The sequence below is a fragment of the Oncorhynchus clarkii genome, unplaced genomic scaffold (genome assembly GCF_045791955.1).
Source record: "Oncorhynchus clarkii lewisi isolate Uvic-CL-2024 unplaced genomic scaffold, UVic_Ocla_1.0 unplaced_contig_2029_pilon_pilon, whole genome shotgun sequence".
NCBI classification, from domain to species: domain Eukaryota; kingdom Metazoa; phylum Chordata; class Actinopteri; order Salmoniformes; family Salmonidae; genus Oncorhynchus; species Oncorhynchus clarkii.
The window spans coordinates 150,416-176,893 of record NW_027261017.1 but is presented as its reverse complement, the minus strand read 5'-3'; the positions used below and the strand labels follow the sequence as shown (position 1 = coordinate 176,893).

At 40.8% G+C, this 26,478-nt stretch overlaps 10 non-coding genes across 10 annotated transcripts; 3 read left to right on the top strand and 7 right to left on the bottom strand.

Moving 5' to 3' along the window:
- Positions 1-1,231: 1,231 nt before the first annotated feature.
- On the bottom strand, positions 1,232-1,303 carry trnat-cgu (transfer RNA threonine (anticodon CGU)). Its single transcript has one exon. It is a non-coding gene; the product is annotated as a tRNA-Thr (tRNA).
- Positions 1,304-3,500: 2,197 nt separating this feature from the next.
- On the bottom strand, positions 3,501-3,572 carry trnat-cgu (transfer RNA threonine (anticodon CGU)). The gene has a single exon. It is a non-coding gene; the product is annotated as a tRNA-Thr (tRNA).
- A 2,196-nt stretch (positions 3,573-5,768) lies between these two features.
- trnat-cgu (transfer RNA threonine (anticodon CGU)) lies at positions 5,769-5,840 on the bottom strand. Its single transcript has one exon. It is a non-coding gene; the product is annotated as a tRNA-Thr (tRNA).
- A 2,196-nt stretch (positions 5,841-8,036) lies between these two features.
- trnat-cgu (transfer RNA threonine (anticodon CGU)) lies at positions 8,037-8,108 on the bottom strand. The gene has a single exon. It is a non-coding gene; the product is annotated as a tRNA-Thr (tRNA).
- A 2,190-nt stretch (positions 8,109-10,298) lies between these two features.
- Positions 10,299-10,370, bottom strand: trnat-cgu (transfer RNA threonine (anticodon CGU)). Its single transcript has one exon. It is a non-coding gene; the product is annotated as a tRNA-Thr (tRNA).
- A 2,191-nt stretch (positions 10,371-12,561) lies between these two features.
- Positions 12,562-12,633, bottom strand: trnat-cgu (transfer RNA threonine (anticodon CGU)). Its single transcript has one exon. It is a non-coding gene; the product is annotated as a tRNA-Thr (tRNA).
- A 2,196-nt stretch (positions 12,634-14,829) lies between these two features.
- On the bottom strand, positions 14,830-14,901 carry trnat-cgu (transfer RNA threonine (anticodon CGU)). The gene has a single exon. It is a non-coding gene; the product is annotated as a tRNA-Thr (tRNA).
- A 2,829-nt stretch (positions 14,902-17,730) lies between these two features.
- On the top strand, positions 17,731-17,813 carry trnal-cag (transfer RNA leucine (anticodon CAG)). Its single transcript has one exon. It is a non-coding gene; the product is annotated as a tRNA-Leu (tRNA).
- A 306-nt stretch (positions 17,814-18,119) lies between these two features.
- On the top strand, positions 18,120-18,201 carry trnas-aga (transfer RNA serine (anticodon AGA)). Its single transcript has one exon. It is a non-coding gene; the product is annotated as a tRNA-Ser (tRNA).
- A 1,356-nt stretch (positions 18,202-19,557) lies between these two features.
- On the top strand, positions 19,558-19,640 carry trnal-cag (transfer RNA leucine (anticodon CAG)). Its single transcript has one exon. It is a non-coding gene; the product is annotated as a tRNA-Leu (tRNA).
- Positions 19,641-26,478: the final 6,838 nt, after the last annotated feature.

The following is a 26,478-nucleotide window of genomic DNA, read 5'->3' as shown; positions in this document are numbered from 1 at the left end:
CTCAGTAAGGAAAGTAGCTATTGGCTGTCCTAAAAGACGCTAGAAGTCGCTACATGACGTCATCACCTAATTTGCATAATTGGCCATGATCATGTAATTGTGATGGACGCTGTTGGAGAGAGGAATAACTCAGTGGGAGAGACAAGAAGTGAGTAAAAAACACCCTAAATATGTTTAGAACTACAAATGAACTTTCTTCTGTCGATTCTTCTTTTTTTTAATGTCACAATTCCAACCCTCCTCCTTTATCCGGGCTTGGGACCAACAAAAGTGACCCAAAAGAGACACTCTGGCGGAGCAACTTAGTTTTTAATTGTATTTTTAATTGTATTTTTTTGTTTTTCAGTTTAGTTTTCTTAATTTGGTTTGGTTTTTAACCTTATGGTCCACTTAGGAGCCTACAACAAGTCACAGTAAAACATTAACATTTTAACCATAACATTTAAAATAAAAAAAAATCTATACAAGTCTACATTAACAATCTAAATGGACCAAAAAGAGACAATAGAAAAACCTTTCAATGGCAATGTGAGAAAATGATGGGAACTAGTCTGGCCCTAATTCAGATTAATTGTGTTTTTTTTTAAGTAGGCCAGGGCGGGATCAGCCAGCGGTGGCTTCCCACATGCGGGATTGATTTGCAGTCTGGAAGCGGAGGGGTGAACATCTCCTGCTCTGACTGCAGCTGGAAGGGACTGCTGCGCGAGGACTAGGCCGCCTGTTAGTGCTTTGATAAGGCGGAGCTTTACCTAGCATAGACTTACAGATGACCTGGAGCCAGTGGTTCTGGCGACGAATACGAATATGTAGCGAGGGCCAGCCGACTAGAGCATACAGGTCGCAGTGGCCATATCAAGAAAATTGACCTTTTCTTTACACTGTTGTGATGAAAGTAAATTTCCATAATATCAGCTATCTACCATAAACGTCGAACAGGGATTGAACCCATGTGCTTCAGTTAACAAAAACAGATGACTTTGCACATCTATTTCATTCTTAGAATGTCAACATTGTGGAAAGTGGGAGTTGTGCAAAAGCTAATTTAACAAGTGAATACTCTCACAAGACAAGTTGGGGAATACTGTAGGACAGCAAACATGTAAAGTGGCTCTATCGTAGAGATACTTCCCCTTAATATAATAGTTGTGTTCAAATATTGATACAACATGACTTTTCTACAAAGTCCCCCAATGAATGAAAATTTCCATGGAATTTGAAGTCTTTTCCATAGAGGCACGGATGGGATTTGAACCCATGATCTTCGGTTTACGAGACCGACGCCTTACCACTTGGCCACCATGCCACCCTATGCTATATATATATATATATCAACATTCTGGAAAGTAGTAGTTGTGCAAATGTGTATTTGGCACACAAACTCAGTGGAGAAAGGACCTCATACATATATAGCATGCACTCCCCCTCTGAGCTTCCATCCCATTTAATTTGTAGATAAAACGCAATATCAATACAATGTACTTTATATATACACCACTCCATTGAAACTACAATGATATGATAGCAGCAATTCTTAAAACAGGTACGGACAGGGATCGAAAACATGAACTTCAGTTTTTGAAAATGATGCCATAAAAGTTGGCAACCATGCCACTTCTGTTCTATAAATGTACTAACAGGGATTGAACACATGTTCTTCAGATTACAAGACCAAATGATTTAGCACATCTCTGTTTCCTGCTTAGAATTTCAACATTCTGGAAAGTAGAAGTTGGGTCTTTGCAAAAAAAACATGGAGAAGCTGAGGATTGAACCCAGGACCTCATACATGCGCTCTACCACTGAGCTACAACCCCTTTCTTAGGAAGAAAAACAATTGTTTCTTATTTTTTTAAATTTCTCCTTTATTAAACCAGGTAAGCCAGTTAAGAACAAGTTCTCATACACAACTGCGACCTGGCCAAGATAAAGCAAAGCAGTGCAACACAAACAACAACACAGAGTTACACAAGGAACAAACAAGCGCACAGTCAATAACAAAATAGAAGGGGACATTTTTTTTAAAGGCAATAAATAGGCCATAGTAGCGAAGTAATCACAATTTAGCAAATGAACACTGGAGTGATAGATGAGCAGATGATGATGTGCAAGTAGAAATACTGGTGTGCAAAAGTGCAGAAAGTAAATAAAAACAACATGGCGATGAGGTAGGTAGATTGGGTGGGCTATTTACAGATGGGCAATGTACAGCTGCAGCGATCGGTTAGCTGCTCAGATAGCTGATGTTTAAAGTTAGCAGTGTTGCCAACTCCTCAGTAAGGAAAGTAGCTATTGGCTGTCCTAAAAGACGCTAGAAGTCGCTACATGACGTCATCACCTAATTTGCATAATTTGCCATGATCATGTAATTGTGATGGACGCTGTTGGAGAGAGGAATAACTCAGTGGGAGAGACAAGAAGTGAGTAAAAAACACCCTAAATATGTTTAGAACTACAAATGAACTTTCTTCTGTCGATTCTTCTTTTTTTTAATGTCACAATTCCAACCCTCCTCCTTTATCCGGGCTTGGGACCAACAAAAGTGACCCAAAAGAGACACTCTGGCGGAGCAACTTAGTTTTTAATTGTATTTTTAATTGTATTTTTTTGTTTTTCAGTTTAGTTTTCTTAATTTGGTTTGGTTTTTAACCTTATGGTCCACTTAGGAGCCTACAACAAGTCACAGTAAAACATTAACATTTTAACCATAACATTTAAAATAAAAAAAAATCTATACAAGTCTACATTAACAATCTAAATGGACCAAAAAGAGACAATAGAAAAACCTTTCAATGGCAATGTGAGAAAATGATGGGAACTAGTCTGGCCCTAATTCAGATTAATTGTGTTTTTTTTTAAGTAGGCCAGGGCGGGATCAGCCAGCGGCGGCTTCCCACATGCGGGATTGATTTGCAGTCTGGAAGCGGAGGGGTGAACATCTCCTGCTCTGACTGCAGCTGGAAGGGACTGCTGCGCGAGGACTAGGCCGCCTGTTAGTGCTTTGATAAGGCGGAGCTTTACCTAGCATAGACTTACAGATGACCTGGAGCCAGTGGTTCTGGCGACGAATACGAATATGTAGCGAGGGCCAGCCGACTAGAGCATACAGGTCTCAGTGGCCATATCAAGAAAATTGACCTTTTCTTTACACTGTTGTGATGAAAGTAAATTTCCATAATATCAGCTATCTACCATAAATGTCGAACAGGGATTGAACCCATGTGCTTCAGTTAACAAAAACAGATGACTTTGCACATCTATTTCATTCTTAGAATGTCAACATTGTGGAAAGTGGGAGTTGTGCAAAAGCTAATTTAACAAGTGAATACTCTCACAAGACAAGTTGGGGAATACTGTAGGACAGCAAACATGTAAAGTGGCTCTATCGTAGAGATACTTCCCCTTAATATAATAGTTGTGTTCAAATATTGATACAACATGACTTTTCTACAAAGTCCCCCAATGAATGAAAATTTCCATGGAATTTGAAGTCTTTTCCATAGAGGCACGGATGGGATTTGAACCCATGATCTTCAGTTTACGAGACCGACGCCTTACCACTTGGCCACCATGCCACCCTATGCTATATATATATATATATCAACATTCTGGAAAGTAGTAGTTGTGCAAATGTGTATTTGGCACACAAACTCAGTGGAGAAAGGACCTCATACATATATAGCATGCACTCCCCCTCTGAGCTTCCATCCCATTTAATTTGTAGATAAAACGCAATATCAATACAATGTACTTTATATATACACCACTCCATTGAAACTACAATGATATGATAGCAGCAATTCTTAAAACAGACGGACAGGGATCGAAAACATGAACTTCAGTTTTTGAAAATGATGCCATAAAAGTTGGCAACCATGCCACTTCTGTTCTATAAATGTACTAACAGGGATTGAACACATGTTCTTCAGATTACAAGACCAAATGATTTAGCACATCTCTGTTTCCTGCTTAGAATTTCAACATTCTGGAAAGTAGAAGTTGGGTCTTTGCAAAAAAAACATGGAGAAGCTGAGGATTGAACCCAGGACCTCATACATGCGCTCTACCACTGAGCTACAACCCCTTTCTTAGGGAGAAAAACAATTGTTTCTTATTTTTTTTAAATGTCTCCTTTATTAAACCAGGTAAGCCAGTTAAGAACAAGTTCTCATACACAACTGCGACCTGGCCAAGATAAAGCAAAGCAGTGCAACACAAACAACAACACAGAGTTACACAAGGAACAAACAAGCGCACAGTCAATAACAAAATAGAAGGGGACATTTTTTTTAAAGGCAATAAATAGGCCATAGTAGCGAAGTAATCACAATTTAGCAAATGAACACTGGAGTGATAGATGAGCAGATGATGATGTGCAAGTAGAAATACTGGTGTGCAAAAGTGCAGAAAGTAAATAAAAACAACATGGCGATGAGGTAGGTAGATTGGGTGTGCTATTTACAGATGGGCAATGTACAGCTGCAGCGATCGGTTAGCTGCTCAGATAGCTGATGTTTAAAGTTAGCAGTGTTGCCAACTCCTCAGTAAGGAAAGTAGCTATTGGCTGTCCTAAAAGACGCTAGAAGTCGCTACATGACGTCATCACCTAATTTGCATAATTGGCCATGATCATGTAATTGTGATGGACGCTGTTGGAGAGAGGAATAACTCAGTGGGAGAGACAAGAAGTGAGTAAAAAACACCCTAAATATGTTTAGAACTACAAATGAACTTTCTTCTGTCGATTCTTCTTTTTTTTAATGTCACAATTCCAACCCTCCTCCTTTATCCGGGCTTGGGACCAACAAAAGTGACCCAAAAGAGACACTCTGGCGGAGCAACTTAGTTTTTAATTGTATTTTTAATTGTATTTTTTTGTTTTTCAGTTTAGTTTTCTTAATTTGGTTTGGTTTTTAACCTTATGGTCCACTTAGGAGCCTACAACAAGTCACAGTAAAACATTAACATTTTAACCATAACATTTAAAATAAAAAAAAATCTATACAAGTCTACATTAACAATCTAAATGGACCAAAAAGAGACAATAGAAAAACCTTTCAATGGCAATGTGAGAAAATGATGGGAACTAGTCTGGCCCTAATTCAGATTAATTGTGTTTTTTTTTAAGTAGGCCAGGGCGGGATCAGCCAGCGGCGGCTTCCCACATGCGGGATTGATTTGCAGTCTGGAAGCGGAGGGGTGAACATCTCCTGCTCTGACTGCAGCTGGAAGGGACTGCTGCGCGAGGACTAGGCCGCCTGTTAGTGCTTTGATAAGGCGGAGCTTTACCTAGCATAGACTTACAGATGACCTGGAGCCAGTGGTTCTGGCGACGAATACGAATATGTAGCGAGGGCCAGCCGACTAGAGCATACAGGTCTCAGTGGCCATATCAAGAAAATTGACCTTTTCTTTACACTGTTGTGATGAAAGTAAATTTCCATAATATCAGCTATCTACCATAAATGTCGAACAGGGATTGAACCCATGTGCTTCAGTTAACAAAAACAGATGACTTTGCACATCTATTTCCTTCTTAGAATGTCAACATTGTGGAAAGTGGGAGTTGTGCAAAAGCTAATTTAACAAGTGAATACTCTCACAAGACAAGTTGGGGAATACTGTAGGACAGCAAACATGTAAAGTGGCTCTATCGTAGAGATACTTCCCCTTAATATAATAGTTGTGTTCAAATATTGATACAACATGACTATTCTACAAAGTCCCCCAATGAATGAAAATTTCCATGGAATTTGAAGTCTTTTCCATAGAGGCACGGATGGGATTTGAACCCATGATCTTCGGTTTACGAGACCGACGCCTTACCACTTGGCCACCATGCCACCCTATGCTATATATATATATATCAACATTCTGGAAAGTAGTAGTTGTGCAAATGTGTATTTGGCACACAAACTCAGTGGAGAAAGGACCTCATACATATATAGCATGCACTCCCCCTCTGAGCTTCCATCCCATTTAATTTGCAGATAAAACGCAATATCAATACAATGTACTTTATATATACACCACTCCATTGAAACTACAATGATATGATAGCAGCAATTCTTAAAACAGGTACGGACAGGGATCGAAAACATGAACTTCAGTTTTTGAAAAATGATGCCATAAAAGTTGGCAACCATGCCACTTCTGTTCTATAAATGTACTAACAGGGATTGAACACATGTTCTTCAGATTACAAGACCAAATGATTTAGCACATCTCTGTTTCCTGCTTAGAATTTCAACATTCTGGAAAGTAGAAGTTGGGTCTTTGCAAAAAAAACATGGAGAAGCTGAGGATTGAACCCAGGACCTCATACATGCGCTCTACCACTGAGCTACAACCCCTTTCTTAGGAAGAAAAACAATTGTTTCTTATTTTTTTTAAATTTCTCCTTTATTATACCAGGTAAGCCAGTTAAGAACAAGTTCTCATACACAACTGCGACCTGGCCAAGATAAAGCAAAGCAGTGCAACACAAACAACAACACAGAGTTACACAAGGAACAAACAAGCGCACAGTCAATAGCAAAATAGAATGGAAATGTTTTAAAAAGGCAATAAATAGGCCATAGTAGCGAAGTAATCACAATTTAGCAAATGAACACTGGAGTGATAGATGAGCAGATGATGATGTGCAAGTAGAAATACTGGTGTGCAAAAGTGCAGAAAGTAAATAAAAACAACATGGCGATGAGGTAGGTAGATTGGGTGTGCTATTTACAGATGGGCAATGTACAGCTGCAGCGATCGGTTAGCTGCTCAGATAGCTGATGTTTAAAGTTAGCAGTGTTGCCAACTCCTCAGTAAGGAAAGTAGCTATTGGCTGTCCTAAAAGACGCTAGAAGTCGCTACATGACGTCATCACCTAATTTGCATAATTTGCCATGATCATGTAATTGTGATGGACGCTGTTGGAGAGAGGAATAACTCAGTGGGAGAGACAAGAAGTGAGTAAAAAACACCCTAAATATGTTTAGAACTACAAATGAACTTTCTTCTGTCGATTCTTCTTTTTTTTAATGTCACAATTCCAACCCTCCTCCTTTATCCGGGCTTGGGACCAACAAAAGTGACCCAAAAGAGACACTCTGGCGGAGCAACTTAGTTTTTAATTGTATTTTTAATTGTATTTTTTTGTTTTTCAGTTTAGTTTTCTTAATTTGGTTTGGTTTTTAACCTTATGGTCCACTTAGGAGCCTACAACAAGTCACAGTAAAACATTAACATTTTAACCATAACATTTAAAATAAAAAAAAATCTATACAAGTCTACATTAACAATCTAAATGGACCAAAAAGAGACAATAGAAAAACCTTTCAATGGCAATGTGAGAAAATGATGGGAACTAGTCTGGCCCTAATTCAGATTAATTGTGTTTTTTTTTAAGTAGGCCAGGGCGGGATCAGCCAGCGGCGGCTTCCCACATGCGGGATTGATTTGCAGTCTGGAAGCGGAGGGGTGAACATCTCCTGCTCTGACTGCAGCTGGAAGGGACTGCTGCGCGAGGACTAGGCCGCCTGTTAGTGCTTTGATAAGGCGGAGCTTTACCTAGCATAGACTTACAGATGACCTGGAGCCAGTGGTTCTGGCGACGAATACGAATATGTAGCGAGGGCCAGCCGACTAGAGCATACAGGTCTCAGTGGCCATATCAAGAAAATTGACCTTTTCTTTACACTGTTGTGATGAAAGTAAATTTCCATAATATCAGCTATCTACCATAAATGTCGAACAGGGATTGAACCCATGTGCTTCAGTTAACAAAAACAGATGACTTTGCACATCTATTTCATTCTTAGAATGTCAACATTGTGGAAAGTGGGAGTTGTGCAAAAGCTAATTTAACAAGTGAATACTCTCACAAGACAAGTTGGGGAATACTGTAGGACAGCAAACATGTAAAGTGGCTCTATCGTAGAGATACTTCCCCTTAATATAATAGTTGTGTTCAAATATTGATACAACATGACTATTCTACAAAGTCCCCCAATGAATGAAAATTTCCATGGAATTTGAAGTCTTTTCCATAGAGGCACGGATGGGATTTGAACCCATGATCTTCGGTTTACGAGACCGACGCCTTACCACTTGGCCACCATGCCACCCTATGCTATATATATATATATCAACATTCTGGAAAGTAGTAGTTGTGCAAATGTGTATTTGGCACACAAACTCAGTGGAGAAAGGACCTCATACATATATAGCATGCACTCCCCCTCTGAGCTTCCATCCCATTTAATTTGCAGATAAAACGCAATATCAATACAATGTACTTTATATATACACCACTCCATTGAAACTACAATGATATGATAGCAGCAATTCTTAAAACAGGTACGGACAGGGATCGAAAACATGAACTTCAGTTTTTGAAAAATGATGCCATAAAAGTTGGCAACCATGCCACTTCTGTTCTATAAATGTACTAACAGGGATTGAACACATGTTCTTCAGATTACAAGACCAAATGATTTAGCACATCTCTGTTTCCTGCTTAGAATTTCAACATTCTGGAAAGTAGAAGTTGGGTCTTTGCAAAAAAAACATGGAGAAGCTGAGGATTGAACCCAGGACCTCATACATGCGCTCTACCACTGAGCTACAACCCCTTTCTTAGGAAGAAAAACAATTGTTTCTTATTTTTTTAAATTTCTCCTTTATTATACCAGGTAAGCCAGTTAAGAACAAGTTCTCATACACAACTGCGACCTGGCCAAGATAAAGCAAAGCAGTGCAACACAAACAACAACACAGAGTTACACAAGGAACAAACAAGCGCACAGTCAATAACAAAATAGAAGGGGACATTTTTTTTAAAGGCAATAAATAGGCCATAGTAGCGAAGTAATCACAATTTAGCAAATGAACACTGGAGTGATAGATGAGCAGATGATGATGTGCAAGTAGAAATACTGGTGTGCAAAAGTGCAGAAAGTAAATAAAAACAACATGGCGATGAGGTAGGTAGATTGGGTGGGCTATTTACAGATGGGCAATGTACAGCTGCAGCGATCGGTTAGCTGCTCAGATAGCTGATGTTTAAAGTTAGCAGTGTTGCCAACTCCTCAGTAAGGAAAGTAGCTATTGGCTGTCCTAAAAGACGCTAGAAGTCGCTACATGACGTCATCACCTAATTTGCATAATTTGCCATGATCATGTAATTGTGATGGACGCTGTTGGAGAGAGGAATAACTCAGTGGGAGAGACAAGAAGTGAGTAAAAAACACCCTAAATATGTTTAGAACTACAAATGAACTTTCTTCTGTCGATTCTTCTTTTTTTTAATGTCACAATTCCAACCCTCCTCCTTTATCCGGGCTTGGGACCAACAAAAGTGACCCAAAAGAGACACTCTGGCGGAGCAACTTAGTTTTTAATTGTATTTTTAATTGTATTTTTTTGTTTTTCAGTTTAGTTTTCTTAATTTGGTTTGGTTTTTAACCTTATGGTCCACTTAGGAGCCTACAACAAGTCACAGTAAAACATTAACATTTTAACCATAACATTTAAAATAAAAAAAAATCTATACAAGTCTACATTAACAATCTAAATGGACCAAAAAGAGACAATAGAAAAACCTTTCAATGGCAATGTGAGAAAATGATGGGAACTAGTCTGGCCCTAATTCAGATTAATTGTGTTTTTTTTTAAGTAGGCCAGGGCGGGATCAGCCAGCGGCGGCTTCCCACATGCGGGATTGATTTGCAGTCTGGAAGCGGAGGGGTGAACATCTCCTGCTCTGACTGCAGCTGGAAGGGACTGCTGCGCGAGGACTAGGCCGCCTGTTAGTGCTTTGATAAGGCGGATCTTTACCTAGCATAGACTTACAGATGACCTGGAGCCAGTGGTTCTGGCGACGAATATGTAGCGAGGGCCAGCCGACTAGAGCATACAGGTCGCAGTGGCCATATCAAGAAAATTGACCTTTTCTTTACACTGTTGTGATGAAAGTAAATTTCCATAATATCAGCTATCTACCATAAACGTCGAACAGGGATTGAACCCATGTGCTTCAGTTAACAAAAACAGATGACTTTGCACATCTATTTCATTCTTAGAATGTCAACATTGTGGAAAGTGGGAGTTGTGCAAAAGCTAATTTAACAAGTGAATACTCTCACAAGACAAGTTGGGGAATACTGTAGGACAGCAAACATGTAAAGTGGCTCTATCGTAGAGATACTTCCCCTTAATATAATAGTTGTGTTCAAATATTGATACAACATGACTTTTCTACAAAGTCCCCCAATGAATGAAAATTTCCATGGAATTTGAAGTCTTTTCCATAGAGGCACGGATGGGATTTGAACCCATGATCTTCGGTTTACGAGACCGACGCCTTACCACTTGGCCACCATGCCACCCTATGCTATATATATATATATGAACATTCTGGAAAGTAGTAGTTGTGCAAATGTGTATTTGGCACACAAACTCAGTGGAGAAAGGACCTCATACATATATAGCATGCACTCCCCCTCTGAGCTTCCATCCCATTTAATTTGCAGATAAAACGCAATATCAATACAATGTACTTTATATATACACCACTCCATTGAAACTACAATGATATGATAGCAGCAATTCTTAAAACAGGTACGGACAGGGATCGAAAACATGAACTTCAGTTTTTGAAAAATGATGCCATAAAAGTTGGCAACCATGCCACTTCTGTTCTATAAATGTACTAACAGGGATTGAACACATGTTCTTCAGATTACAAGACCAAATGATTTAGCACATCTCTGTTTCCTGCTTAGAATTTCAACATTCTGGAAAGTAGAAGTTGGGTCTTTGCAAAAAAAACATGGAGAAGCTGAGGATTGAACCCAGGACCTCATACATGCGCTCTACCACTGAGCTACAACCCCTTTCTTAGGAAGAAAAACAATTGTTTCTTATTTTTTTTAAATTTCTCCTTTATTAAACCAGGTAAGCCAGTTAAGAACAAGTTCTCATACACAACTGCGACCTGGCCAAGATAAAGCAAAGCAGTGCAACACAAACAACAACACAGAGTTACACAAGGAACAAACAAGCGCACAGTCAATAGCAAAATAGAAGGGGACATTTTTTAAAAAGGCAATAAATAGGCCATAGTAGCGAAGTAATCACAATTTAGCAAATGAACACTGGAGTGATAGATGAGCAGATGATGATGTGCAAGTAGAAATACTGGTGTGCAAAAGTGCAGAAAGTAAATAAAAACAACATGGCGATGAGGTAGGTAGATTGGGTGTGCTATTTACAGATGGGCAATGTACAGCTGCAGCGATCGGTTAGCTGCTCAGATAGCTGATGTTTAAAGTTAGCAGTGTTGCCAACTCCTCAGTAAGGAAAGTAGCTATTGGCTGTCCTAAAAGACGCTAGAAGTCGCTACATGACGTCATCACCTAATTTGCATAATTGGCCATGATCATGTAATTGTGATGGACGCTGTTGGAGAGAGGAATAACTCAGTGGGAGAGACAAGAAGTGAGTAAAAAACACCCTAAATATGTTTAGAACTACAAATGAACTTTCTTCTGTCGATTCTTCTTTTTTTTAATGTCACAATTCCAACCCTCCTCCTTTATCCGGGCTTGGGACCAACAAAAGTGACCCAAAAGAGACACTCTGGCGGAGCAACTTAGTTTTTAATTGTATTTTTAATTGTATTTTTTTGTTTTTCAGTTTAGTTTTCTTAATTTGGTTTGGTTTTTAACCTTATGGTCCACTTAGGAGCCTACAACAAGTCACAGTAAAACATTAACATTTTAACCATAACATTTAAAATAAAAAAAAATCTATACAAGTCTACATTAACAATCTAAATGGACCAAAAAGAGACAATAGAAAAACCTTTCAATGGCAATGTGAGAAAATGATGGGAACTAGTCTGGCCCTAATTCAGATTAATTGTGTTTTTTTTTAAGTAGGCCAGGGCGGGATCAGCCAGCGGCGGCTTCCCACATGCGGGATTGATTTGCAGTCTGGAAGCGGAGGGGTGAACATCTCCTGCTCTGACTGCAGCTGGAAGGGACTGCTGCGCGAGGACTAGGCCGCCTGTTAGTGCTTTGATAAGGCGGATCTTTACCTAGCATAGACTTACAGATGACCTGGAGCCAGTGGTTCTGGCGACGAATATGTAGCGAGGGCCAGCCGACTAGAGCATACAGGTCGCAGTGGCCATATCAAGAAAATTGACCTTTTCTTTACACTGTTGTGATGAAAGTAAATTTCCATAATATCAGCTATCTACCATAAACGTCGAACAGGGATTGAACCCATGTGCTTCAGTTAACAAAAACAGATGACTTTGCACATCTATTTCATTCTTAGAATGTCAACATTGTGGAAAGTGGGAGTTGTGCAAAAGCTAATTTAACAAGTGAATACTCTCACAAGACAAGTTGGGGAATACTGTAGGACAGCAAACATGTAAAGTGGCTCTATCGTAGAGATACTTCCCCTTAATATAATAGTTGTGTTCAAATATTGATACAACATGACTTTTCTACAAAGTCCCCCAATGAATGAAAATTTCCATGGAATTTGAAGTCTTTTCCATAGAGGCACGGATGGGATTTGAACCCATGATCTTCGGTTTACGAGACCGACGCCTTACCACTTGGCCACCATGCCACCCTATGCTATATATATATATATGAACATTCTGGAAAGTAGTAGTTGTGCAAATGTGTATTTGGCACACAAACTCAGTGGAGAAAGGACCTCATACATATATAGCATGCACTCCCCCTCTGAGCTTCCATCCCATTTAATTTGTAGATAAAACGCAATATCAATACAATGTACTTTATATATACACCACTCCATTGAAACTACAATGATATGATAGCAGCAATTCTTAAAACAGGTACAGACAGGGATCGAAAACATGAACTTCAGTTTTTGAAAATGATGCCATAAAAGTTGGCAACCATGCCACTTCTGTTCTATAAATGTACTAACAGGGATTGAACACATGTTCTTCAGATTACAAGACCAAATGATTTAGCACATCTCTGTTTCCTGCTTAGAATTTCAACATTCTGGAAAGTAGAAGTTGGGTCTTTGCAAAAAAAACATGGAGAAGCTGAGGATTGAACCCAGGACCTCATACATGCGCTCTACCACTGAGCTACAACCCCTTTCTTAGGAAGAAAAACAATTGTTTCTTATTTTTTTTAAATTTCTCCTTTATTAAACCAGGTAAGCCAGTTAAGAACAAGTTCTCATACACAACTGCGACCTGGCCAAGATAAAGCAAAGCAGTGCAACACAAACAACAACACAGAGTTACACAAGGAACAAACAAGCGCACAGTCAATAGCAAAAAAGAAGGGGACATTTTTTAAAAAGGCAATAAATAGGCCATAGTAGCGAAGTAATCACAATTTAGCAAATGAACACTGGAGTGATAGATGAGCAGATGATGATGTGCAAGTAGAAATACTGGTGTGCAAAAGTGCAGAAAGTAAATAAAAACAACATGGCGATGAGGTAGGTAGATTGGGTGTGCTATTTACAGATGGGCAATGTACAGCTGCAGCGATCGGTTAGCTGCTCAGATAGCTGATGTTTAAAGTTAGCAGTGTTGCCAACTCCTCAGTAAGGAAAGTAGCTATTGGCTGTCCTAAAAGACGCTAGAAGTCGCTACATGACGTCATCACCTAATTTGCATAATTGGCCATGATCATGTAATTGTGATGGACGCTGTTGGAGAGAGGAATAACTCAGTGGGAGAGACAAGAAGTGAGTAAAAAACACCCTAAATATGTTTAGAACTACAAATGAACTTTCTTCTGTCGATTCTTCTTTTTTTTAATGTCACAATTCCAACCCTCCTCCTTTATCCGGGCTTGGGACCAACAAAAGTGACCCAAAAGAGACACTCTGGCGGAGCAACTTAGTTTTTAATTGTATTTTTAATTGTATTTTTTTGTTTTTCAGTTTAGTTTTCTTAATTTGGTTTGGTTTTTAACCTTATGGTCCACTTAGGAGCCTACAACAAGTCACAGTAAAACATTAACATTTTAACCATAACATTTAAAATAAAAAAAAATCTATACAAGTCTACATTAACAATCTAAATGGACCAAAAAGAGACAATAGAAAAACCTTTCAATGGCAATGTGAGAAAATGATGGGAACTAGTCTGGCCCTAATTCAGATTAATTGTGTTTTTTTTTAAGTAGGCCAGGGCGGGATCAGCCAGCGGCGGCTTCCCACATGCGGGATTGATTTGCAGTCTGGAAGCGGAGGGGTGAACATCTCCTGCTCTGACTGCAGCTGGAAGGGACTGCTGCGCGAGGACTAGGCCGCCTGTTAGTGCTTTGATAAGGCGGAGCTTTACCTAGCATAGACTTACAGATGACCTGGAGCCAGTGGTTCTGGCGACGAATACGAATATGTAGCGAGGGCCAGCCGACTAGAGCATACAGGTCTCAGTGGCCATATCAAGAAAATTGACCTTTTCTTTACACTGTTGTGATGAAAGTAAATTTCCATAATATCAGCTATCTACCATAAATGTCGAACAGGGATTGAACCCATGTGCTTCAGTTAACAAAAACAGATGACTTTGCACATCTATTTCATTCTTAGAATGTCAACATTGTGGAAAGTGGGAGTTGTGCAAAAGCTAATTTAACAAGTGAATACTCTCACAAGACAAGTTGGGGAATACTGTAGGACAGCAAACATGTAAAGTGGCTCTATCGTAGAGATACTTCCCCTTAATATAATAGTTGTGTTCAAATATTGATACAACATGACTATTCTACAAAGTCCCCCAATGAATGAAAATTTCCATGGAATTTGAAGTCTTTTCCATAGAGGCACGGATGGGATTTGAACCCATGATCTTCGGTTTACGAGACCGACGCCTTTCCACTTGGCCACCATGCCACCCTATGCTATATATATATATATCAACATTCTGGAAAGTAGTAGTTGTGCAAATGTGTATTTGGCACACAAACTCAGTGGAGAAAGGACCTCATACATATATAGCATGCACTCCCCCTCTGAGCTTCCATCCCATTTAATTTGCAGATAAAACGCAATATCAATACAATGTACGTTATATATACACCACTCCATTGAAACTACAATGATATGATAGCAGCAATTCTTAAAACAGGTACGGACAGGGATCGAAAACATGAACTTCAGTTTTTGAAAAATGATGCCATAAAAGTTGGCAACCATGCCACTTCTGTTCTATAAATGTACTAACAGGGATTGAACACATGTTCTTCAGATTACAAGACCAAATGATTTAGCACATCTCTGTTTCCTGCTTAGAATTTCAACATTCTGGAAAGTAGAAGTTGGGTCTTTGCAAAAAAAACATGGAGAAGCTGAGGATTGAACCCAGGACCTCATACATGCGCTCTACCACTGAGCTACAACCCCTTTCTTAGGAAGAAAAACAATTGTTTCTTATTTTTTTAAATTTCTCCTTTATTAAACCAGGTAAGCCAGTTAAGAACAAGTTCTCATACACAACTGCGACCTGGCCAAGATAAAGCAAAGCAGTGCAACACAAACAACAACACAGAGTTACACAAGGAACAAACAAGCGCACAGTCAATAACAAAATAGAAGGGGACATTTTTTTTAAAGGCAATAAATAGGCCATAGTAGCGAAGTAATCACAATTTAGCAAATGAACACTGGAGTGATAGATGAGCAGATGATGATGTGCAAGTAGAAATACTGGTGTGCAAAAGTGCAGAAAGTAAATAAAAACAACATGGCGATGAGGTAGGTAGATTGGGTGGGCTATTTACAGATGGGCAATGTACAGCTGCAGCGATCGGTTAGCTGCTCAGATAGCTGATGTTTAAAGTTAGCAGTGTTGCCAACTCCTCAGTAAGGAAAGTAGCTATTGGCTGTCCTAAAAGACGCTAGAAGTCGCTACATGACGTCATCACCTAATTTGCATAATTTGCCATGATCATGTAATTGTGATGGACGCTGTTGGAGAGAGGAATAACTCAGTGGGAGAGACAAGAAGTGAGTAAAAAACACCCTAAATATGTTTAGAACTACAAATGAACTTTCTTCTGTCGATTCTTCTTTTTTTTAATGTCACAATTCCAACCCTCCTCCTTTATCCGGGCTTGGGACCAACAAAAGTGACCCAAAAGAGACACTCTGGCGGAGCAACTTAGTTTTTAATTGTATTTTTAATTGTATTTTTTTGTTTTTCAGTTTAGTTTTCTTAATTTGGTTTGGTTTTTAACCTTATGGTCCACTTAGGAGCCTACAACAAGTCACAGTAAAACATTAACATTTTAACCATAACATTTAAAATAAAAAAAAATCTATACAAGTCTACATTAACAATCTAAATGGACCAAAAAGAGACAATAGAAAAACCTTTCAATGGCAATGTGAGAAAATGATGGGAACTAGTCTGGCCCTAATTCAGATTAATTGTGTTTTTTTTTAAGTAGGCCAGGGCGGGATCAGCCAGCGGCGGCTTCCCACATGCGGGATTGATTTGCAGTCTGGAAGCGGAGGGGTGAACATCTCCTGCTCTGACTGCAGCTGGAAGGGACTGCTGCGCGAGGACTAGGCCGCCTGTTAGTGCTTTGATAAGGCGGAGCTTTACCTAGCATAGACTTACAGATGACCTGGAGCCAGTGGTTTTTTCGACGAATACGAATATGTAGCGAGGGCCAGCCGCCTAGAGCATACAGGTCTCAGTGGCCATATCAAGACAATTGACCTTTTCTTTACACTGTTGTGATGAAAGTACATTTCCATAATATCAGCTATCTACCATAAATGTCGAACAGGGATTGAACCCATGTGCTTCAGTTAACAAAAACAGATGACTTTGCACATCTATTTCATTCTTAGAATGTCAACATTGTGGAAAGTGGGAGTTGTGCAAAAGCTCATTTAACAAGTGAATACTCTCACAAGACAAGTTGGGGAATACTGTAGGACAGCAAACATGTAAAGTGGCTCTATCGTAGAGATACTTCCCCTTAATATAATAGTCGTGTTCAAATATGGATACAACATGATTTTTCTACAAAGTCCCCCAATTAATGTAAATGACACCTAGTTAATATGAGTAGTGAATAACTATCGTATTTTTAATATTCTGCGAAAACAGCTAGTTGATGAGAGGCTTAAAGAGAATTGCAAGAATCGCGCAATTTCACATGCGGGCCACAAACAGGCAAATAACAAAAAGCATCTCGGAACGCACAACTCGTCGGTCGTTGTCAGTGGATTGTATTGGCGGGAAGAACCAAAATATCGTCTGCAGGGTAATCGAAGTCGCCGCATCTAATGTCAAGTCACAGGTGAGCTGCCTTGTTAAACCCTAAAAATAAATAATAACACGATTGCGTTGAAATGACCCATTAAGCCATTTGTTAAGATTTCCCCCATGTGGACCTGTTGTCACTCTTACCCTGATGGTTGCTGATTTTCGGTCTTATCTGAGGAATTTTATCATTTATATCAGAATGGCCATATTCTGAGGCCAGTTTAGCACTCATTCAATGACGATTTACTACTCTTTCCCATTGAAGGCCATATTGAGGTTGAATCAATGACTGGACTTTTTAATTGATAAAAACAAATGACTATTGAAAGTGCAAGTCGGTATCGTGCATAATTGTACTGGTCTCTGTGGTGATTTTAGAGCGTTGTCCATATTTCTACTTTTACCGCATACTCTTTAACCCGATACCCAGTTACTGTGCTGTAGTCAGGATGGCCGAGCGGTCTAAGGTGCTGCGTTCAGGTCGCAGTCTCCCATGGAGGCGTGGGTTCAAATCCCACTTCTGACAGTTTTTTAGGGCCTCTCAGTAGTCATGCTGCTTAGCAGGAATAATAAGAATGATGAAATGACAACTTCACACAGTTAAATAACAAATCATTATAAACACTCTCAAATGCAGACCTTCTGGAGCTGAGCAAAGATCAAGGTTAAATAAGAAATCAGCTGTACTTAATAACAAATGAATGAGGGTAACATTTTGTGTTATTGCATTATAATGAGTTACTGCATTATCTTTCAGTTGTTAAATTATCACTTTCTGTAGGCTATGCCTTTTGGCCACTCACTCCTAACAAGCCTGTTTTCTTCTCTCGACGTTGTCGTGGCCGAGTGGTTAAGGCGATTGACTAGAAATCCCTTAGGATCTTCCTGCGCAGGTTCGAATCCTGCCGACAACGAAAATGCATTTTTTTGACCCCTCCGGAGGTGGAAGTTTAGTCGTGTTTCTAATACCAATCACATCCTCTCAGATCTACACAAGTACATATGGATTAGTTGTCCATTTGGGATAGGACTGCAGGCCATCTATCCCACTTCACACCTTTACACACCTGGTTATCCAGCCTTCTAGCTCTATAGGCCACAGTAGCATAGGTTACAGGTTTGTAGTCAAGCCACAGATTTCAGGTGAGATCCCATGATACACTCAACAATACAACAACACGATTCTCATGAATAACCATTAAGACATTTGCTAAGATTTCCCCCATTTTGACATGTGGAAACCTGTTGTCACTCTTACCCTGACGGGAAGCTCCAGAAACTTTTTTGGTCCTACTGAGGCATTTTTAAATTCATGTCAAAATGGCCATATTCTGAAGACACTCTTATAGTCTGCAGGGTAATCGAACTGGCCACATCTAAAGTCAAGCCATAGGTAACAGGTGAGAAACCGTGTTAAACCTGAAAATAAAAATAAAAAACATGATTGCATTGAAAATAACCATTAAGTCATTCAGAACGCAGACTCCCCTATAGGCATGGTTTGAAACCCACTCCTGACAACTTTTTAGCGCCTGCATGTCATGCACCTTTGTAAAATCCAGTTGAAAAATACATGACTTAAGGTAATGTAAATGACACCTAGTTACTATGAGTAGTGAATAACTATCGTATTTTTAATATTCTGCGAAAACAGCTAGTTGATGAGAGGCTGAAAGAGAATTGCAAGAATCGCGCAATTTCACATGCGGCCCACAAACAGGCAAATAACAAAAAGCATCTCGGAACGCACAACTCGTCGGTCGTTGTCAGTGGATTGTATTGGCGGGAAGAACAAAAATATCGTCTGCAGGGTAATCGAAGTCGCCGCATCTAATGTCAAGTCACAGGTGAGCTGCCTTGTTAAACCCTAAAAATAAATTATATCACGATTGCGTTGAAATGACCCATTAAGCAATTTGTTAATATTTCCCCCATGTGGACCTGTTGTCACTCTTACCCTGATGGCTGCTGATATTTCCAGACACTTTTTCGGTCTTATCTGAGGAATTTGATCATTTATATCAGAATGGCCATATTCTGAGGCCAGTTTAGCGCTCATTCAATGACGATTTACTACTCTTTCCCATTGAAGGCCATATTGAGGTTAAATCAATGACTGGACTTTTTAATTGATAAAAACAAATGACTATTGAAAGTGCAAGTCAGTATCGTGCATAATTGTACTGGTCTCTGTGGTGATTTTAGAGCATTGTCCATATTTCTACTTTTACCGCATACTCTTTAACCCGATACCCAGTTACTCTGCTGTAGTCAGGATGGCCGAGCGGTCTAAGGCGCTGCGTTCAGGTTGCAGACTCCCATGGAGGCGTGAGTTCAAATCCCACTTTTGACAGTTGTCCCAGTAAGATATGGATCTGTTCACACTTTCTACGCCTTCCACTAGATGTCAACAGTCAGTAGAATGTGGAATGAAGCCTCTAGTGTGATGTGAGGCCCGGAAGGCAGCTATTTGAGTCAGTGGTCTGGCAGAATGCAAGTACCTTGTTAGGCGCATTCCTCATGATATCACCATACGTTCCATTACTCTGTAGACAAAAAACGAATGCTCCGGTTGGAACGTTATTGGACATATATGATAATAACGTCCTGAAGATTGATTCTCTACTTAGTTTGACCAGTTTATTCGACCTGGAATATAACTTTTTGAAGTTTTCGTCCGAGTTTGCCTGGACCAGCGCCAGCTTTTGGACATGTGAACTAAACGTGCTAGCAAAAGTAGCTAATTGGACACTAGTAATGGACATTAAGGAACAAAACAACAATTTATTGAGGAACTAGTATTCCTGGCACTGCATTCTGATGAAAGATCATTAAAGGTAAGGGAATATTTATGATGCAATTTCGTATTTCTGTTGACTCCAACATAGCGGAGAAATGTTGTGTGTTTCTGACCGCATCCCAGATTATTGCATGGTATGCTTTTTTCGTCATTAAAAAATAATAATCTGACACAGCGGTTGTATAAAGAACAAGTGTATCTTTTAATTTTATGTAAAACTTGTATCTTTCGTCAAAGTTTATGATGAGTATTTCTGTTATTTGACGTAGCTCTCTGTAATTACTCCGGATATTTTTGAGGCATTTCTGAACATGGCGCCAATGTAATCTGAGATTTGTGGATATAAATATGCATATTATCGAACAAAACATACGTTTATTGTGTCATATGAGTGTCACCTGACGAAGATTATCAAAGGTTAGTCACAAAAGCAGAATTAGAGATAAAATGAATCACTATCTTTGGCTGTGGAAAATGGCTGTGTGTTTTTGGGATTTGGTGGTGATCTAACATAAATATCTGTTGTGTTTTCACTGTAAAACATTTTAAAACTCGGACACGATGGGTAGATTAACAAGATGTTTATCTTTCATTTGCTGTATTGGACTTGTTAACTTCTTGACGCTACCCATCCCTGTTGTGGGATCATTTTCATCAGCAACTGCTGAATAGCATAGCACAACAGTCAAATAATATTACTAAAAAATATTAATATTCATGAAATCACAAGTGCAATATTGCAAAACACAGCTTAGCCTTTTGTTAATCACCCTGTCGTGTCAGATTTTGAAATGATGCTTTACAGCGAAAGCAATCCAAGCGTTTGTGTAAGTTTATCGATAGCCTAGCATAGCATTATGTACACTTAGCATCAGGAAGCTTGGTCACGAAAATCAGAAAAGCAATCAAATTCACCGTTTACCTTTCAAAATCTTTGGATGTTTTCACTCACGAAACTCCCAGTTACACAGAAAATGTTCCTTTTGTTCCATAAAGATTACTTTTATACCCAAAATACCTCCATTTGTAAGGAGTTCTGCCTAGGGTTACAACGTTCAAGATCAGTTGTTGAGGAAATGGACGCCTCACAGCAAACGTTGTGGGTGATTGTAATGGCTGTCTTCCTCCGACGACGACGAGGAGGAGTAGTAAGGATCGGAGAACCAATGTGCAGCGTGGTACGTGTTCATGCTCTTTTTTAAAACAAGTGAACACTGAAACAAAACAATAAACGACTCGTGAAATAACCAACCGAAACAGTTCCGTGTGGAACACAGACAAAGAAAATAAACACCTACGAAACACAAGCGGAAAAAACGACACCTGCCTCTGATTGAGAACCATACCAGGCCAAACACAAAACACAACATAGAAAATGGAACACAGACAAACTCACCCAACTTACTCCCTGACCATACTAAAACAAAGAAATAACAAAGGAACTAAGGTCAGAACGTGAAAGTACCCCCCGCAAAGGTGCGGACTCCGGCCGCAAAACCTGAACCTATAGGGTAGGGTGTGGGTGGGTGTCTGTCCGCGGTGGCGACTCTGGCGTGGGACGTGGACCCCACTCCACCATCGTCTTTGTCCGCCTCCTCAACCGGTGACCCTCGCCGCCGACCTCGGACTGGGGACCCTAGCAATGGGTCCCGAATGGACAGGAGATTCCGGCAGCACCGGACAGGCGGGAGACGGAGTGAAGGACGGCTCCGGCAGCTCCTGGCTGACGGACGGCTCCGGCAGCTCCTGCTTGAGGGACGGCTCCGGCAGCTCCTGGCTGAGGGACGGCTCCGGCAGCTCCTGGCTGAGGGACGGCTCCGGGAACTCAGGACAGACGGGCAGCTCCGGCAGCTCAGGACAGACGGGCAGCTCCGGCAGCTCAGGACAGACGGGCGACTCCGGCAGCTCAGGACAGATGGACGACTCCGGCAGCTCAGGACAGACGGGCGACTCCGGCAGCTCAGGACAGACCGGCGACTCCGGCAGCTCAGGACAGACGGGCGACTCCGGAATTGTGCTTGCCATAGATCCAAAGTCGTTCCCACCTTCAATGTTCACTAGGTCCATCAGCGCAAGTAGCAGGGAGCGCGAAGAATGTGGCTGTATAGTGTCAGCGTCCCGGATTACCATACTCCTGATAGTCTTGTATGTTTTTTCTCTTTCAGAAGGTGCCACTTGCTTGCACATCATCAGCTCGACTTTAGCAAACAGTCCTTGTGTACTTTCACAGCTGAAAACTGTCAGAGGTCAAATACCATGGAGGGTGGTCTGTCACTATGTATATCAGTGTTTTATCCTCCATGTTGTTGTATATCGATGAATACAGTCACTCGGTTCCAATGGGACTATAAAGTCTTGTGTTTTAAATCAACACAACACTAAGCGCACTGTAGTCTAGGGTGTAAAATGTGAGCCAGTCACACACCTCTCGAAGCCTCGCAGGATGTAATCTTGATGTGGCTTGTGTAAGGGCTTTACATGCCAGACTTTAAATGAGATCACCTGCCATTGGTTGGATAAGAGAAAGTTGAACCACCGTAACCTCAACACTGGTTGGATGTCCGACCATGGCTGTATTATCCAACCGTGATCAACAATGGCTCACAAACCCTCAGGAGGCTCCAAGTTGGCATAGGAGAATCTTGTGGGGCTCCAAGTTTTCGACCTCAATCGAAAGAACTTCAAGAGTTGAACATTTTCAACAAGAGAGACGGGAGATGTTCACCTTAGCACGGTCACTGACAGAATGAGAAGATTTTTAGATCCGGGAGTCTAGAGTGGGCGGAGCTACCCAATTTATCCAACTACGGCTGCTTTATCCAACCACTTAAGTCAATGGGGTAACTGGCTAAACACTGAATGTTGTGTTGTATACTATAGCCACGGCGGGATATTGTAGCCACGGCTGGATGTTCTAGCCATGGCTGGATAGTTTAGCCTCGGCTGGATATTCTAGACGAGGTTGGATATTTTAGCCTCGGTTGGAGACCCTTGATTGTGTATGTGGGAGCAAGAGAGCTCACTGGAAACCTAACACGCTGTTAGATCCTTAGGATCCCATACCAGTACAGATTGACAACACACAGTCCGCTACAGCCATGAGCAACACCAAGGCAACTCAAGAATGTGATCCTCCCAAAGTCACTGTCTATGATGGCTCAGTGTCCATGGACGTGCTGCTCACCAACATGAACAGCAAGGAGGGCTCGGTCGTGTCAGAGGTGTACGAGAATATGAAAATTGAAGGTACTCTCACGAACGTAATCCATCCAAACCTACACAAAACACAAGCCTACCAGTGCACCCAGATGACCAGATGGAATCATCCAGAATGGATGTGGTCACATCCAGAGATGGCACCAGTGTTTGCTTTGGGGAGTATGACCATATATCATCAAAGGGCAGTGCTCATTTCCAGGGGAGCCTCGGTTAAATTCGGCAAAGACATCGGAGACGGCCTGGGATTACACTATGACATTGAGGCTAATGCCAACATGGTCGTCTATAACGAGAAGGATGATCCCGGCGTCAGCTCCCACAGTGTATTGGCCGTGGCTTTTAACTTTACACTAGCCCAAGACAAAGAAGACACCCCAGTCCTGAGTATGAACAGAAGCGGTTATACCAAGATCAAACCTAATGACAACGGGGATATACTCAATATACATGTCAAGGGCTCCATGATCATCGACCGCTACATTCGCTTGAACAAATGCATGGCAGGCTCCCCGGGAGGATGGTTCTTTGGGCAACACTCGGATGAGTGGTTCCAACCACCCAAGGAGATGGTGATACCTGAGGATTGTTGAACCTCGTGACTTGGTGATCTCGAGGGGAAATGCCTCGGTGTTGTCGCTTCCGGAGCTGTGGCAGTTTTACTGATGCCAGTTCGTTAGTCAATCAGGAGATAAGCATGATATCAAGACCAAGAGTATTGTCGTCTTTCAATGAGTGTCTGATCTGAATATACAGTGCCTTGCGAAAGTATTCGGCCCCCTTGAACTTTGCGACCTTTTGCCACATTTCAGGCTTCAAACATAAAGATATAAAACTGTATTTTTTTGTGAAGAATCAACAACAAGTGAGACACAATCATGAAGTGGAACGACATTTATTGGATATTTCAAACTTTTTTAACTAATCAAAAACTGAAAAATTGGGCGTGCAAAATTATTCAGCCCCCTTAAGTTAATACTTTGTAGCGCCACCTTTTGCTGCGATTACAGCTGTAAGTCGCTTGGGGTATGTCTCTATCAGTTTTGCACATCGAGAGACTGACATTTTTTCCCATTCCTCCTTGCAAAACAGCTCGAGCTCAGTGAGGTTGGATGGAGAGCATTTGTGAACAGCAGTTTTCAGTTCTTTCCACAGATTCTCGATTGGATTCAGGTCTGGACTTTGACTTGGCCATTCTAACACCTGGATATGTTTATTTTTGAACCATTCCATTGTAGATTTTGCTTTATGTTTTGGATCATTGTCTTGTTGGAAGACAAATCTCCGTCCCAGTCTCAGGTCTTTTGCAGACTCCATCAGGTTTTCTTCCAGAATGGTCCTGTATTTGGCTCCATCCATCTTCCCATCAATTTTAACCATCTTCCCTGTCCCTGCTGAAGAAAAGCAGGCCCAAACCATGATGCTGCCACCACCATGTTTGACAGTGGGGATGGTGTGTTCAGCTGTGTTGCTTTTACGCCAAACATAACGTTTTACATTGTTGCCAAAAAGTTCAATTTTGGTTTCATCTGACCAGAGCACCTTCTTCCACATGTTTGGTGTGTCTCCCAGGTGGCTTTTGGCAAACTTTAAACAACACTTTTTATGGATATCTTTAAGAAATGGCTTTCTTCTTGCCACTCTTCCATAAAGGCCAGATTTGTGCAATATACGACTGATTGTTGTCCTATGGACAGAGTCTCCCACCTCAGCTGTAGATCTCTGCAGTTCATCCAGAGTGATCATGGGCCTCTTGGCTGCATCTCTGATCAGTCTTCTCCTTGTATGAGCTGAAAGTTTAGAGGGACGGCCAGGTCTTGGTAGATTTGCAGTGGTCTGATACTCCTTCCATTTCAATATTATCGCTTGCACAGTGCTCCTTGGGATGTTTAAAGCTTGGGAAATCTTTTTGTATCCAAATCCGGCTTTAAACTTCTTCACAACAGTATCTCGGACCTGCCTGGTGTGTTCCTTGTTCTTCATGATGCTCTCTGCGCTTTTAACGGACCTCTGAGACTATCACAGTGCAGGTGCATTTATACGGAGACTTGATTACACACAGGTGGATTGTATTTATCATCATTAGTCATTTAGGTCAACATTGGATCATTCAGAGATCCTCACTGAACTTCTGGAGAGAGTTTGCTGCACTGAAAGTAAAGGGGCTGAATAATTTTGCACACCCAATTTTTCAGTTTTTGATTTGTTAAAAAAGTTTGAAATATCCAATAAATGTCGTTCCACTTCATGATTGTGTCCCACTTGTTGTTGATTCTTCACAAAAAAATACAGTTTTATATCTTTATGTTTGAAGCCTGAAATGTGGCAAAAGGTCGCAAAGTTCAAGGGGGCCGAATACTTTCGCAAGGCACTGTACATCACCTGTGACCCAATGTCAGCTTTACATTAAGAAAGTGTATAATTAAAATGCATTGGTATGATTGTATAAACCAAGGTCGAACCTTGAAATATCAATTAGATTAACCTACACACGTTGCAGTTTATGTCTATACATTGTGTACGCTGAAATAAACAAAGATGTGTAATTACAGCACCGTGTCCGATATCAGTGTGTTTCTAACTCTAACCCCATTGGCTCTCCCACGATCCTAGTTTCACAATGGCACAAACTCTTTGACATATAGGACATTTATTCAAGCATCCGAAGGCAAAGGGATATACAATTTTACACACATTTACAAGGCTGTGGGACTCTAAAACATTTTTGACTTTTTGCATAGTTTGTGAGCACAACTCCGCTTCCGCCACCACCAACCCCTCCAAAGACAAACATGTACCCGATCCCCACTGATAGCGCGGTGCACCAAGCCATGAGTATAGCTACCGAGGTCTATAGGGCCGCATCACTGGCGAATCCTGAAAGCCACCCTCCGAACGTGGCCCTGCTAGCCGTAATCTCATCATACCATTTGTCAAACTCTTCTAGGCTTCTTGTGATGTTCTCCAGGTCTTCTTGCAAGTCGATGAGCTTTACGCTGGGGTTTATGGCCTGCAGCAACTCCATTTCGGACATTTCGGGGATCTTTCAGTAGATCTGAGAAAGACACTGGTCCATCCGATATGTGCGGTCTGGAGAACAGTTTGAGCGGAGGAGACTCGATCTATATGGAGGCTGAACCCTCCATCCAAGAGACTTTCTTATCCTGGTAGCAAA